This window comes from Oryctolagus cuniculus, chromosome 14, assembly GCF_051225735.1.
Source record: "Oryctolagus cuniculus isolate XC-2025 breed Fujian yellow rabbit chromosome 14, ASM5122573v1, whole genome shotgun sequence".
NCBI classification, from domain to species: domain Eukaryota; kingdom Metazoa; phylum Chordata; class Mammalia; order Lagomorpha; family Leporidae; genus Oryctolagus; species Oryctolagus cuniculus.
In genome coordinates, this window is record NC_142880.1 from 66737486 (window position 1) to 66751579 (window position 14094).

The 14094-nt window shown below is 42.3% G+C and overlaps 1 protein-coding gene across 2 annotated transcripts in view; it reads right to left on the reverse strand.

Annotated features, from left to right (window-relative positions):
* PLCXD3 (phosphatidylinositol specific phospholipase C X domain containing 3) overlaps positions 1 to 14094 on the reverse strand; it is a 229028-nt gene that overhangs the window by 80572 nt on the left and 134362 nt on the right. The window lies entirely within an intron of this gene.

Here is a 14094-nt window from a genome sequence, read left to right on the forward strand (position 1 = left end):
TGTTGCTCCTCCACGAAGAGGGGGAGCGACATAATGGTGCCGTGACTCGGATAGGAAACCTAGCTCGGATAGGAAACCTAGCTTGGATAGGAAACTTAGGACGGATGGGAAACTTAGGAGGGAAGAAACGGGAAGAACTGGGAAATTACCAGAGAGAGAGACTAGCAAACAGCCTAGGGAAAAGCCGGACGAAAAAGGTGCCGGAAGAAGCTATTGAAAGCCTAGGCATAGACTCAGATACGGACTACGGGGGGAAGCTGGGAGAAATCTCTAAGGTCGAAAGCGAAAGTGAAAGCTAGAACAAACAGACTCGGACGCGGACTGTGGGGAGAGGCCAGGAGAAATGAGGGAGGAATATTGTTGGAAGAAAACTTAGGGAAACATACCGGGTAGAGAAAAGTGTTAGGGAAATTGAAGCCGCGGGGGGCAGGCCGAGGCTGAAACGAAAGCCACTTTGGGATTCTCAAGTTAGCCCGGGAATAGGGGGCGAAAAGTTGAAACCAGAAGCTGAAACGTAAGCCTGGTTGGGATCCGTCTGATTAGCCCGGGGAGCAAAGGACGGGAAGCCAAACCATGGGGCGGAGACGTAAGCTGGGTTGAATTCGCCAGGCTAGCCCGGGGAACTTAGATTGAATGCTAGTGGCGGACACGTAAGCTACGCTGTGTGACTCGTGGAGGCTGCCGCGCGCAGACAGAGCGTGCGGGGCTCAAGTACATAGGGAACGCGGGGCTGGCGCGAGGCCGTGGTTCAGACGCGAAAGGGTTAAGTGCGAGACCGCGGAGTGTGTGCGCAAAGCCGAGCCGCGGGCTGAAGCGGGTCAGAGCCGGAAAGCCGCCGAGAAATAGCCTCGGGGCGGAGCCTGCCGGCAGGGTGAGGTGCCGGGAAGCTGCAGGGATAAGAGAAATAGAAGTTTAGAAGTAAAGTGAGAGAAATAGGAATGCTGGAAGATAGAAGTAAAATGGGAGAAATAGGAATGCCCGGAGATAGAGAAATAGAGAAATAGAAAGGCCTCCCCTCAACATGGCAACGAGAAAGCTTGGATTCGGTCTGCCTGATTAAGTGAGGCGATGAGCACCTGCGGCGGCTAGCAGCTTATGCGCCGCAGGTCACCGAAGACAGGCACGAATTAACATCAGTAAGGCTTCCCCACAATACAACAATTAGGAGGCTTGGATTCGGTCTGCCTGATTAAGGCGGTAAGCACCAGCAAGCAGCTCGACCAGAGTATGAGCTGCAGGTCACCGAAGATAGGCACGAACCAACACTAATAAGTCTCCCCCACAATACGGCAATGAGAAAGCTTGGATTCGGTCTGCCTGATTAAGGCGGTAAGCACCAGCAAGCGGCTCGACCAGAGTGTGAGCCACAGGTCACCGAACACAGGCACGCATCAGCGCCTAAAAACCTCCTCACAACATGGCGAAGAGAGGACCCAGATTCGGTTTGCCTGATTGATAGGACTTGTAAGAACCTGTGGCAACTCTAGCAAGTAGAGCAGAGTGTATGCCGCGGGACACCGAAGACAGGCGCGTATCAACGCCAAAAAATAAAAAGAAAGGGGGATCTGTGGGGAGCAGCCCGGACTGGACTGAGTTACTGGAATTAAGACTTATTCTATGCATCTGCTCTCCCACAATATGGCGCTGGGAGAGAAGTAAACAGCTTCCGCACAGCTGCCTCCAGTTCAACCAATAAACTGTAGGACTTGCTCCTGATTGGAGAGCAGCGTACTCGGCGTGTGGGCAGCCGAGTTGGGATTGGCGGAGGAGGACTATAAAGGAGGAGAGAGACGGCATGCACCGGGGAACATCTAAGGGGAACATCTAGCTGAAGGAACACCCGTGCAGCCCCCGAGAAAGCCGGCCGGCGGTGTGCCGCTCCCCTGCGGAAGTGGGGAATGTGGCCAGGGGGAACTGCCCTTCCACGGAGGTGGAAGGGATAGTAGCCAACCCGGGAAGAACCAGCAGCAAACCCGGGGAGGGCCGAGCAGACGAAAAGAACAGCGCAGGGTCCTGTGTTGCTCCTCCACGAAGAGGGGGAGCGACACAAGGAAAAGCTGCTTCTCCCTTCCTAAACGGCCAATCAATCAATCTGATGGAAAACGTGATATCCTGCCATCCCTCATCTTCTTTGTGCCCTGAATGAGTTCTGAAACATGAGAAGGTATTTGGATTTGCAATTCCCCTTACGGAGAGCTGTATTCTCATTTCTTTCTCAATTTCAGTCTCCCTTACCCGAGATTCATTTTTGTTTTTTAAGACTTATGTATTTATTTGAAAAACAGAGTGACAGAGAGGGAGAGAGTCAGAGACAGCCTCCATCTTTTGGCTCACTCCCCACATGGCTCCAACAGCCAGGACTGGGTCAGGCCAAAGCCGGGATCTAAAACTCCTTCCTGTTCTCCCACATGGGCAGCAGGGGACCACGTATTTGGGCTATCTTGTACAGCTTTCCTAGGTGCTTGATGAGAACAAGAGCATCTGGGACTCAAATGGTGCCCCTATGGGATGCCAGCATCTCAGGCACAGTTTATCCCAATGCACCACAATATTGGCCCCAAGATTCTTTATAATCATTCAATCAATCCCCATGGTTGTCCAGTTGTTATTGGCAGAAACAAAATCACAGAAAATCAAAGTCAGGTTAAATGTCACTGTGGCTCAATCTGAAGAGTTTGTGTTTTTCAAAAACAATCCCTGGATTGGGTATCACCAACTCTTGAATTTGTCTCATTATCAACATAGATTGGACTTTTGTATCTATGTACCCTCAACAGATCCAAGGAGACACTCCACAACAAAGAAAAGGCACATGAAAAGCCTAATTAACACCAGAAGTTCTAAAACAAAATGGGATTAAGTGCTATTTTTTCATTACATGATACTCAAAAGGGTGAAAAGAGGAGGATGAGATAAAGGAGAAGGTGGGCAGAAAGAAGCGACTATGGCCTCTGAGGACTAGGAGTTGACTGACACACTAGACCAGGTCAGTCTCAGTTGCACATGACCATTTCCTAGATTCACAGCCTCAGACAGTGTCACCATGACATCCTGAAGTGAGATTTCTACAAAAGTAAGTCTTCATACATTTGTCTAAGCACAAAAACAAGATCACTGTACCCATCACAGATAGCCAAATATCTCCTTTCTAGTCTAAAATAAGTAACTAAGTAACTGTGACTTCTTTACCAGTTGTACTTTAATCCCACTCTGGTCCTATACATGAGATTTATTGAAAAACTCAATTACAAAATTATCCTTCTCTCTGATAGCATCTAGAAAGAACACTTGCTTCCTTAGCCTTCTCCAAAATCACCCATTGTAAGCCCCAATCCTACAAGTCCTTTCTAGCATCTTCCATCTGGGATGGCTCATGGTTCTCCAGGGCATGTGATCTTTCTTTCTCTAACAACAAATAAACCAACATGCTCAATAATACATTTGTGCCTGGGGCTCTTTGGCTAAAAAAAGTACAAGTGCAGAACACGGTTCTCTCTCTTCTCCAGTTTAAAATAAAAAGTTCTCTCCAGAGTAAAGCTATTACTCCTTGGATGAGTTTTCAGCTAAATGAATTGGGATCCACCTCAGGAGCTCTGGTTACAAACAGCAGAACAGGGTATCTGGTTAGAAGGCCTCCCTCCTTGCATCCCAGTATATGGCCCGAGACATCCAGATCTGGTACATTTTACTTCTTCAATCAGAACCTGCTTACTTTCTCATTTACTAACAGGTCAAACTATGGTTCATTTCATTTTTTTTAACTTTTATTTAATGAATATAAATTTCCAAAGTACAGCTTATGGATTACAATGGCTTCCCCCCCAATAATGTCCCTCCCACCCACAACCCTCCCCTTTCCCACTCCCTCTCCCCTTCCATTCACATCAAGATTCATTTTCAATTCTCTTTATATACAGAAGATCAGTTTAGCATACATTAAGTAAAGATTTCAACAGTTTGCTCCCACACAGAAACATAAAGTGAAAAATACTGTTTGAGTACTAGTTATAGCATTCAATCTCAATGTACAGCACACTAAGGACAGAGATCCTACATGAGGAGTAAGTGCACAGTGACTCCTGTTGTTGACTTAACAAATTGACACACTTGTTTATGGCATCAGTAATCACCCTAGGCTCTTGTCATGAGCTGCCAAGGCTATGGAAGCCTTTTGAGTTCACCGACTCTGATCATATTTAGACAAGGCCATGGTCAATGTGGAAGTTCTTTCCTCCCTTCAGAGAAAAGTACCTCCTTCTTTGATGACCCTTTCTTTCCACTGGGATCTCACTCGTGGAGATCTTTCATTTAGTTTTTTTTTTTTCCCCCAGAGTGTCTTGGCTTTCCATGCCTGAAATACTCTCATGGGCTTTTCAGCTGGATCCGCATGCCTTAAGGGCTGATTCTGAGGCCAGAGTGCTGTTTAGGACATCTGCCATTCTATGGGTCTGCTGTGTATCTCACTTCCCATGTTGGATCATTCTCTCCCTTTTTGATTCTATCAGCTAGTATTTGCAGACACTATTCTTGTTTATGTGATCCCTTTGGTTCTTAGTCCTATCATTATGATCAATTGTGAACAGAAATTGATCACTTGGACTAGTGAGATGGCATTGGTACATGCCACCTTGATGGGATTGAATTGGAATCCCCTGGTATGTTTCTAACTCTACCGTTTGAGGTGAGTCAGCTTGAGCATGTCCCGAATTGCACATCTCTTCCCTCTCTTATTCCCACTCTTATATTTAACAGCGATCACTTTTCAGTTAAGTTTCAGCACTTAAGAATAATTGTGTATTGATTATAATATTCAACCAAAAGTATTAAGTAGAACAAACAGAAAAAGATACTAAGAGGGATAACATATTAAGTTGTTCATCAACACTCAGGGTAAGGGCTGATCAAGTCACCGTTTCTCACAGTGTTCATTTCACTTTAACAGGTTTCCTTTTTGGTGCTCAGTTAGTCGTCACCTATCAGGTAGAACATGTGGTATTTGTCCCTTTGGGATTGGCTTATTTCACTCAGCATAATGTTTTCCAAATTCCTAACAGGGATCACTTTTCGGTTAAAATTTAAACACCTAAGAATAATTGTGTGTTAATTTCATTTCTTTTTTAAAGATTTATTTTATTTATTTGAAAGACAGAGTCACAAAGAGCGGTAGAGACAGAGAGAGCAGTCTTCCATCCACTGGTTCACTCCCCAGATGGCCGCAATGGCTGGAGCTGAGCCGACCTGAAGCCAGGAGATTTTTCCGGGTCTTCCACGTGGGTGCAGGGCCCAAGGACTTGGGCCATCTTCTACTGCTTTTCCAATCCATAGCAGAGAGTTAGATCAGAAGAGGAGCAACCGGGACTAGAACCCCAGCACCCATATAGGATGCCAACACTGCAGCTCAAGGCTTTAACCTGCTGCACCACAGTGCAGGACCCTATGGTTCATTTCCAATCCCAAACAAATCTTCCTAGATCCCTTCAATTGCTAACTGAATCACCCAAACTCTCATGCTACCACCTGAGTGAGTAAATCTCCCTACCACCTCGACAGTCATCTTACTCTCTCTGCAGCCCGGCCGTGCATTTTCTCAGGTTTTACAAGTGCCAGCAATATATACTAGCGATGTACCAGGCTAGCTCTTTTCAGAAGTTAAACTCAATCTGCTCAATCCTTCTACCTAAGTAAAGTGGACAACAGAGATTCAGTGAAGGGGTTGAACCTCTACTATGTCATGTTGTTTTAGAAAAGTATATGTCCTCTCACACAAACACACACACACACACCCACACACTCACTCACTCACCAGGCCCTCAATGGATACCTGACTTCCTGACAGTTTAGAATCCTCCCCAGTCCTTGACTTCTCTGACACAGATAAATGAAAGCTGCCTTCCTGTGTTTGCCTGTGCTTTAATCTTAGAGCATCAGCAGAAAGAAGGAAAAAGATAGCTTTTACATGAATTGCTGTTTCAAAAATTCTCAGGTCACAAGTTGTTAGAAAAAGAAAATCTACAGCTTTCCCCTTGCCATACGGCAGATGACCCAGGCCTCACTCTCCTGCCACACAGCCTCACCATTGCAAGCGGCTACAGAATCTTTGTTAAAAATCAATGTTAGAGAGGTCGTTTGGATTTAAAGAGCTCTAAAATTAGTATTTTTTGGCTTAGTGGAACATTCAGAGTCTGAAAGTTACTAAGGATTCTTCCGTGGGAATGTGCTGGTTAGTTCACAGGAGCCTGTGGTTGTGCTTATTTGCAGAACAATCCTGGAAGCAAGCTAAGTGATATGAGAGAGGGATGCCAAAAGCAGAGGGCTAGCTTTTGGAAATCATTGGTAGGCTTGTTCTAAGTGATAGAATAAGCAAACACGAACTTAAATCTATCTGACACAATGGACAGAAGAGTCATAGCTTAGAATGAAGTAGGAGCTAAGACTGGTGAAGGCAGTGCTAAATCTTGGGTTTGACTGTCTCCAGGTTTACCAAAAACAGATGGAGGTGCACTTGCTTTTCTGATGATCAATGCTACCCAAAGTGAGCCTCCAGGAATCTGCATTTGAACCAAGTCCCCATACCTGTGTGTTCCAGTCTGCCAAATCTGGCCTGGGTAATGTGTTCCTTTCTGGAGCTTCCTCTCGATTTCCAAGACAGACTCCTCTTTCTAGTATTTCTTTGCAGAATCCTTTGTCTGGTGGCTCAAAATACCTACATTTTGAATTGATTCCTTAACTGGCTTATAGCATTACCTAAGCACAATCTCATCACCACAGAAGGTCACCATGTGACCCTTAGTATCTTAGACTACAAAGTAACACCTGTCATATATGTTAAGACATAGATAGGTTGACACATATATGCATGCATATATGTGTGTACATATGTATGAAGAAATGAATATTATAATGAAAGCCTCTCATAAACAACAATTACTCCATTGCTAGCATTCCAGTCTCCTTGATATTCTTTCTTCATCATATGTAGTACAAGGAAATAGTTTTCTCTTTCTAGAACATCCATTATCAGCTGCAATACTAATGTGTTAATCTTTTGGGGGCATGGCCCAGGGTGCTAAAGTACAGCCAGGGAGCTGCTCTTCTTGAAGATCAGTGCTCTCTCATGAGCTCTATAGTTCACTTTGAGTTATTCTGGGTCTCAGTCTCTAAGGCAGGGTTTCTTTGGTTCTCCAGAGCTGCTTATATGACTGAAAGTGTAGCTTAGTAACTTCTAAGAGGATAGACCCATACTTTCTGGGTCCAAGCAAAGAAATAGTAATTTGGGGAGTAGGAGGATTGTAGGCAAGAGTGTTTTCCCACAAGTCAGAAAAGAAAGACTTTTTGGCTCATTACATACTGAGAAAAAGAGACCTCAGGGAAGTAGGTCCAGAAAAAATACACCCCACAGCCCAAGTCCTAAGCCTGCCCTCTAACCTCTCTAGTTAGGGATCCACAACACCTTGTGGCAGAAGGCAGACTGAAAGCCAGCTTGACCTTCCACATTGGCTTCTGCATTCTTGTGCTCTCTTGCTCTCCCAGGACTTTCTCCAGCCCATCCTCCAGCCTCATCCCTCCCTAGGGTATGGAATAAAGAACTCTATCTCGGAGGGCGAAGACCTGGCTTTTAATCCCAATTGTGCTGTCAGTTAGCTCTGGGACTTTGGGTAATCACTTAGCATTCATTTGGTCCTCAACTTCCTTGTGAAATGGAAAATGGTCAAATGGGTAACAGGTGCAGACATGGAGGGTTAAACCTCTAAGATCCCTTCCTATACTATTATTTTCGTAAGTGCTTCCCTGCAGCTCTCCATACCAGCTTCCCGGGTTTGCTTTCTTCAAGCCAAGTCGCACACTTTAGACCTTCACTTCTTACAGATGTGCCCACCCAGTCTCTAACATAATTTGCTTTCCCAAACCCCTAGGGCTAACTCTGCCTTCAAGATGAACAGATAATGTATTATATACACTTGGTGCTAAGCAATACCAACTTTACATACTTCATAGAAGTAAGTAATGAATTTGAAGTCAAAAAGACATAAAATTCTAGTTTATTAATTATGGGACTAATTTAATATGGATTATTTTAGTAAGACATCTCACATTCAATTTTTGCCTTTGAATAGGTTTAGTATTTACATTTTAAGGATGCAGGCAGTATCCACGCATACAATTCATGCAAAATAATTACTACCATGTCCGGCACTTAATGTAAGCTCAACACTTGTAGTTTCATTCCTTGCTTTAGATTGGTAACTGGTGCATACTAAACCACATCTTGAAAATTCTACCTTATGTTCAAGGCAAAGACTTGATCATGAGACTAAAAGAGCAGGGTTACCCATTATCTAATTCCCAAGGATGCCTTATATACAGAATGATGCTGTAAATGGGGTCCCCAGTATACCAAGGGGCCATGCTATCAGTAGGAGCAAGTCAGATGATGGCATATTTTGTCTCTCTTCCTAACCCCTGCTAACCTCCTACTTTGTTTCCCACTTGCAACTGGTGACTCCCTCTTTAGCCTCTCCCCTCTTTATCCAAGATATATAATTGGATTACTTTAATTCCCTGAAGTCCAGTTCCAAGTCATCTCCTTCAATGTCTCCCTAATACACGTAATCAAGCCCTGAGTCCCACAGTCTTGCACTTCACTCTTCCCAGGCTCATCTCCTGTGTTCATATGTTTCCTTCTTCCAGCCAACCCTAACTTGTCCTCAAGCTTTCCTACCTCTACACTTTGTTCCTTATGTTCCCTCCTCCTAGGAAGCCATTCCCACCCATCACTGCCTATCACAATGCTGCCCTTTTCTCAAAATCTTCCAGGTATTTCCTCTACATCATAATAGGCTTTGTTTTTTTTTTCTCCAAGTTGTGTTTAGGTCATACATGTTCTTACCTTTCAAACCTACTTGATGCTGGATAGAAACAATGATATGTTAACCATTGTCAATGCCTCAACACTTGATGCAGGAGCTATTTAACAGATAAGTACTAAATTGAACCTAGTCCACTTGAATATACTGCCAGTATGGTGTTGATATTAGTGAATGAGGTGAAAACAAAGTAGCAACTCCCTCTTTGCATTCTCATAAATAGCGGTGAAATAGGATTCTAGCATAATGTTTTTACAACTCCATATCTATGATCACACACTTAAAGTATGTTTTCTAGAACAAAATAGACATCCAAACATGCTCGTGAATAAGTGAACAAATGGAAAAATGGGGATTTCCTGAATCCACCTTTTCTTTTAAAACTGTAATCTGCACAAGCTACTTAACACTTCCAAGGCTTAATTCCATCATCTTTGAGATGGGTTAGCAGTAGTATCCAAGGTTGAGTAGATTTGTGAATACTAAATCAAAGAATTCATATAGAGCTGTTACTATGCATGTAACAGATAGAAAAGACTTAAAAGTAACTTCTTACTGTTATTGTTATCATCTAAATGGCTGGCCTGTATAAACATTGTCTAATTTAGTTCAGCATCAGTTTACTTGTAAGAATGCATTACTCTTTAAAAATTCTAACAGGTGGTTTGACTGCAATTGTAAGAAAGTATACCCATAACTTAATAAACTGCCACAAATTAGGGAAGGACTTGACATAAGTCACACACCTTCTTTTTAAGAATGTGTGAATTCCGTGGGGGTGAGGTGCAAAAGCTGGTATTTGAAAAATAAATTAAAAATAGATCTTTAAGAAATAAAAATCTGTGTCTTTTGGCATTACTAACATGTAGAAAACACATCTGCAATATTTGGAAGCAATAGCCAGATTGAAAGCTGTGGTACCTAAATCCAGGATGAGTTTAGTTTCCCTGAAAGCCACCCACGATGGCAAACATCATTTTCTAAATGCCTATGCTCAGAGTTTTGTTAGCCCAAATATTAGACATGATTATTTAATCAAATTCAAGATCTTAGAATTGTGGAATTTAGTAAGTGGAATGGATATTGAAGATAATCTCGTTCTAACTTCAGATTTTGCAGATGAAAATATTAAAGTTCAGAGAGGTCTTGCAACTGTCTGGTGACTTTTTCTTAGCTGGTCCAGGGTTGCTCATTACTTCTTTTGGTGCCATTATAGGACTTTCTAAATGAATGGCATTGGTACAAAAGCCCAGAGGACAATGGCAGACTCAGCCCAGTTGGTAGATTTCATCACTTGCTAAGATTAGAAAAGCAACAAGCTCTGGAGGAGTTAAATGCCTCTTTCAGAGGTAAGGAAATTGCCTTTGCAAAGCAAGCTCCAACAGCTGACAATGACTTTTTCCTATAGGCCATGCCAGGAGGCTGGAATATGTAAAAATAAAACAAAAATCCTGAGCTTCACATTAACACCACCTTCAGAATATGGTTTTGAAAATGCTTAAGCAGCAGATCCATCTAATATTTCAGAGACTAAACTCCACTGGAGAATGCTTCTAGCACAAGAACAAGTACAATAAGTTTTAGATAGATTTGCAAATCATTTACAAGTAGTTTGAATAATCCTAGAGAGGAAAAATTGATTTCAACTATAGGGTTTTGGGTTCTACTTTTCTATTTCCCCTTCCCCCTGCTATTTCTCTTTCTGTTTTCAGTGATACAACTGTATGTTATGGATATATAAGTTAGAGGCATATGAGAAGGTTGGAATAAGAGCAGATGGCTGAACACAGTTTTCCAAAATTAATTTATGGGCTTTTAATAAGTGTGATTAGAAAAAAAAATGAGTGCTGGGAAAACATTATATTAGTTACATTTAAACAAGATTCTTCACTAAAATACTCGGTAGTGTCTTTTATATGCTAATAAGCATTATGAATCTTTTGGGAGAGTTGTCTAGAACATAATTTTTCGCACTTTCTTGATTTATTTCATTCCCCACAAATCCTACTTTAATAGTAATATACTAGAGCAAAAACAACCCAAACACAGTTTAGCAAGTTCCCAAAGTACATATAACACTGTAACAGACAGAAATGAAAACCGATTATTCCTTCATTGGATATTTCTTCTTGGCTTCTCATAGGCTGGTCTGTACCCAGGTAAAATCAGAACGCAGTTCTTGGCCAGAGTGCAAAGCAGGCCTCTAATATGGATAAAGGTTTTCCTAAACACAGAACTACACAGAAGAATGGTGAAGATGAAAGAGGCCTTCACATTATGCTCAATGCAGAGAAGTTAAAAATGAAGCTTTTTTTACTCGAGGCATAGAGAGAAAGGAGAGCACTGGATTCAGCTCTTCTGTGGGTTTTTCCTGCCTCTTTTGACCTCTAGCAGGCCTTCGGGGATTCCTCAAAATTTGAGAGCTCTTTTGGGTCCCGTTAACAGCATATTCTTAGGTGTGCATTTTCTGAGCTTATGGGAGAAGGAGTGAAGTGTTATTTACCAGAACAATTACCGTTTGTACAAAGTGTTACTATACAAAAAGCCTTCTTGTTTTGATGAATCTTTTGAGGTTACTGATTTAGGGCTTGGGAGCCTGTGTAGAACTAGATAGTTAGGCATAAGAATCTACAGAAGAATGCAGTGTCTAAGAAAATCTGAGCATAGGGTAAGGGAAAAAATGAGAAAAGGAAAAGGAAGAGGAGGAGGAGTGTCAGTCGGAGGATGTGATACAAACTTGTGGGAATATACCAAGGCCAGAGGATTTTAATAGACAAGTCTGAAATTTAATCATAAATCGCCTACATTACTGTGATTATATCATCTTCCTTGTCTCTCAGATCTTCAGTAAAGTCTGAAACTACTGACGAAACTGGGCCTGCAACATGTTCCGTGTCTCAGAATGAGACATAGCCAGATCCCAGGAGACAAGTGACCCACAACATAATCCAACAGTAGGGAGGCTCACACCATAAGAATGCAACAACCATTAATAGAAATCACGGGGAGAGCCTTGTATTCATGTAGGGTATACAACAAAGGGGAGGCAATCATATTTAAATATTTTTTTAATTTTTTTTTTATTTATTTGACAGATAGAGTTAGACAGTAAAAGAGAGAGACAGAGAGAAAGACAGAGAGAAAGGTCTTCCTTCCGTTGGTTCACCCCTGAAATGGCTGCCATAGCCAGAGCTACGCTGATCCGAAACCAGGAGCCAGGTACTTCTTCCTGGTCTCCAACACTGGTGTTGGCGCCCAAACACTTGGGCCATCCTCCACTGCCTTCCCAGGCCACAGCAGAGAGCTGGACTGGAAGAGGAGCAACCAGGATGAAAAGCCGGCACCCACATGGGATGCCGGCACCGCAGGCAGAGGATTAGCTAAGTGAGCCACGGCGCCGGCCCCTAAATCTTAAGAAACAGAGGTCTGGCGCCGCAGCTCAATAGGCTAATCCTCCACCTGCGGCGCCGGCACACCGGGTTCTAGTCCTGGTTGGGGCACCGGATTCTGTCCCGGTTGCCCCTCTTCCAGTCCAGCTCTCTGCTGTGGCCCGGGAGTGCAGTGGAGGATGGCCCAAGTCCTTGGGCTCTGCACCCCATGGGAGACCAGGATAAGTACCTGGCTCCTGGCTTCAGATCGACGCAGCACACTGGCCACAGCAGCCATTGGGGGGTGAACCAACGGAAAAGCAAAACCTTTCTCTCTGTCTCTCTCTCTCACTGTCCACTCTGCCTGTCAAAAAAAAAAAAAAAAAAGAAAAAAGAAAAAAAAAAAAAGAAACAGAGGTCCCAGCTAATATTTGAATAACATAAGGAAGTCTTGATAATATTCCACTCCCATGACTTGTGACTTTTACTACCTGTTACAATTCCAGTAGCCTCCAAATGATGCGACTTATATTCCTAATGATTGAATGGCTATAGTCCCTTGGAACTTTAAATTCATTATTAGCCTAATTGTATCTTCCCTACTTCTTCCCCAAGTTCCTGCAACTTTTTTCCCCACCTCTGTAAACACCTCCATTATCTCTTCTACTTCTGATATCTTACCTTTAACTCTTTTCCCCATTTACATCACATAGCTAACTAATCACTAAATAATCCTAATTTTCACTGTTTGCATATCATCCTCTTCTAAGTTTTCTCACTTCCTCAGTCTCAAGCTCATTTTTTAAAAAATCTTGGAACTTTTTATTTTTTTTGAGATAACACTTTTAATTTGCATTATACTCAAAAAGCATAATGCTCTACTAAATAGAGAGTTCAATGAACAAAAAGCAAAAAGACAGGAACACAGGCAAGGGTTACAAACAACATCAGATGTCAATGTCACCCAAACACAGTGATTCAAGATAGCACCTGTTAATTATTCACTTTCTCCACTCCATCTATTCTTCAGGCTGAATCAATCATTACTCAGTGCTGATGAAGTCACTCTAAATGTTAGACATCATTATCTAGCTCACCATTGCCAAGTTCTCTGTAGCCAGGCTTAAAGGTTTCTTCCAAGTGTTTTCTTATTCCCACTGCAAGTTTCTGCTTCTGTTATTCCCCACACTACATTTGTAGAAAGTCACCTGTACCATTTTTACCTCCAACTCCCTTCTCATTTTCTTGTCTTTCCCTGCCAAGACATTGGATCCAAACATTTATGCTCTCTTTATAATAATTCAAAATATCAATTAAAAATAAGTGTTAGCCTGCAAAGAATTTGTTTTCTCTCTCTAAATGATATTTGAATTGCCTATGCTACAACTTAAAAGAATAATTAATATGTACTATTTTGTATCTGCATCACACTCATAGGAAAGAGTCAGAGATCTTTGAGAATTGCTAAAATTATGCCCTGTGGGTAAATGATTGGCTAGACTTTACCAATGGATTGCTCACTTTCTAGAGCCTTCATTATAGAGCAACAAAAGTAGTATCAAAGACACAGGAAGTGACTTCAGGATGGAGTTCAAGTTTCTGTTTCATCATTCATAATTGAAGGGGTCTTAGCCAAAACATTTAACTTGCTTAACCTCATTTTTTAAATCTGTAAGATAGCATCTACTTCTCAGGATTGTTATACAGATCAAAGAATTAATGTACAAAAGGATTCTGCAAACAGTACAGAGGGATTTATAATCAATGAGGCACAACATAATTGTGAATAAGAGTACTATGAGAAGAGAAATAGATGTAGACTCAAAATACTGTTATGGAATGATCTCTGTTCTAGGAAGTAT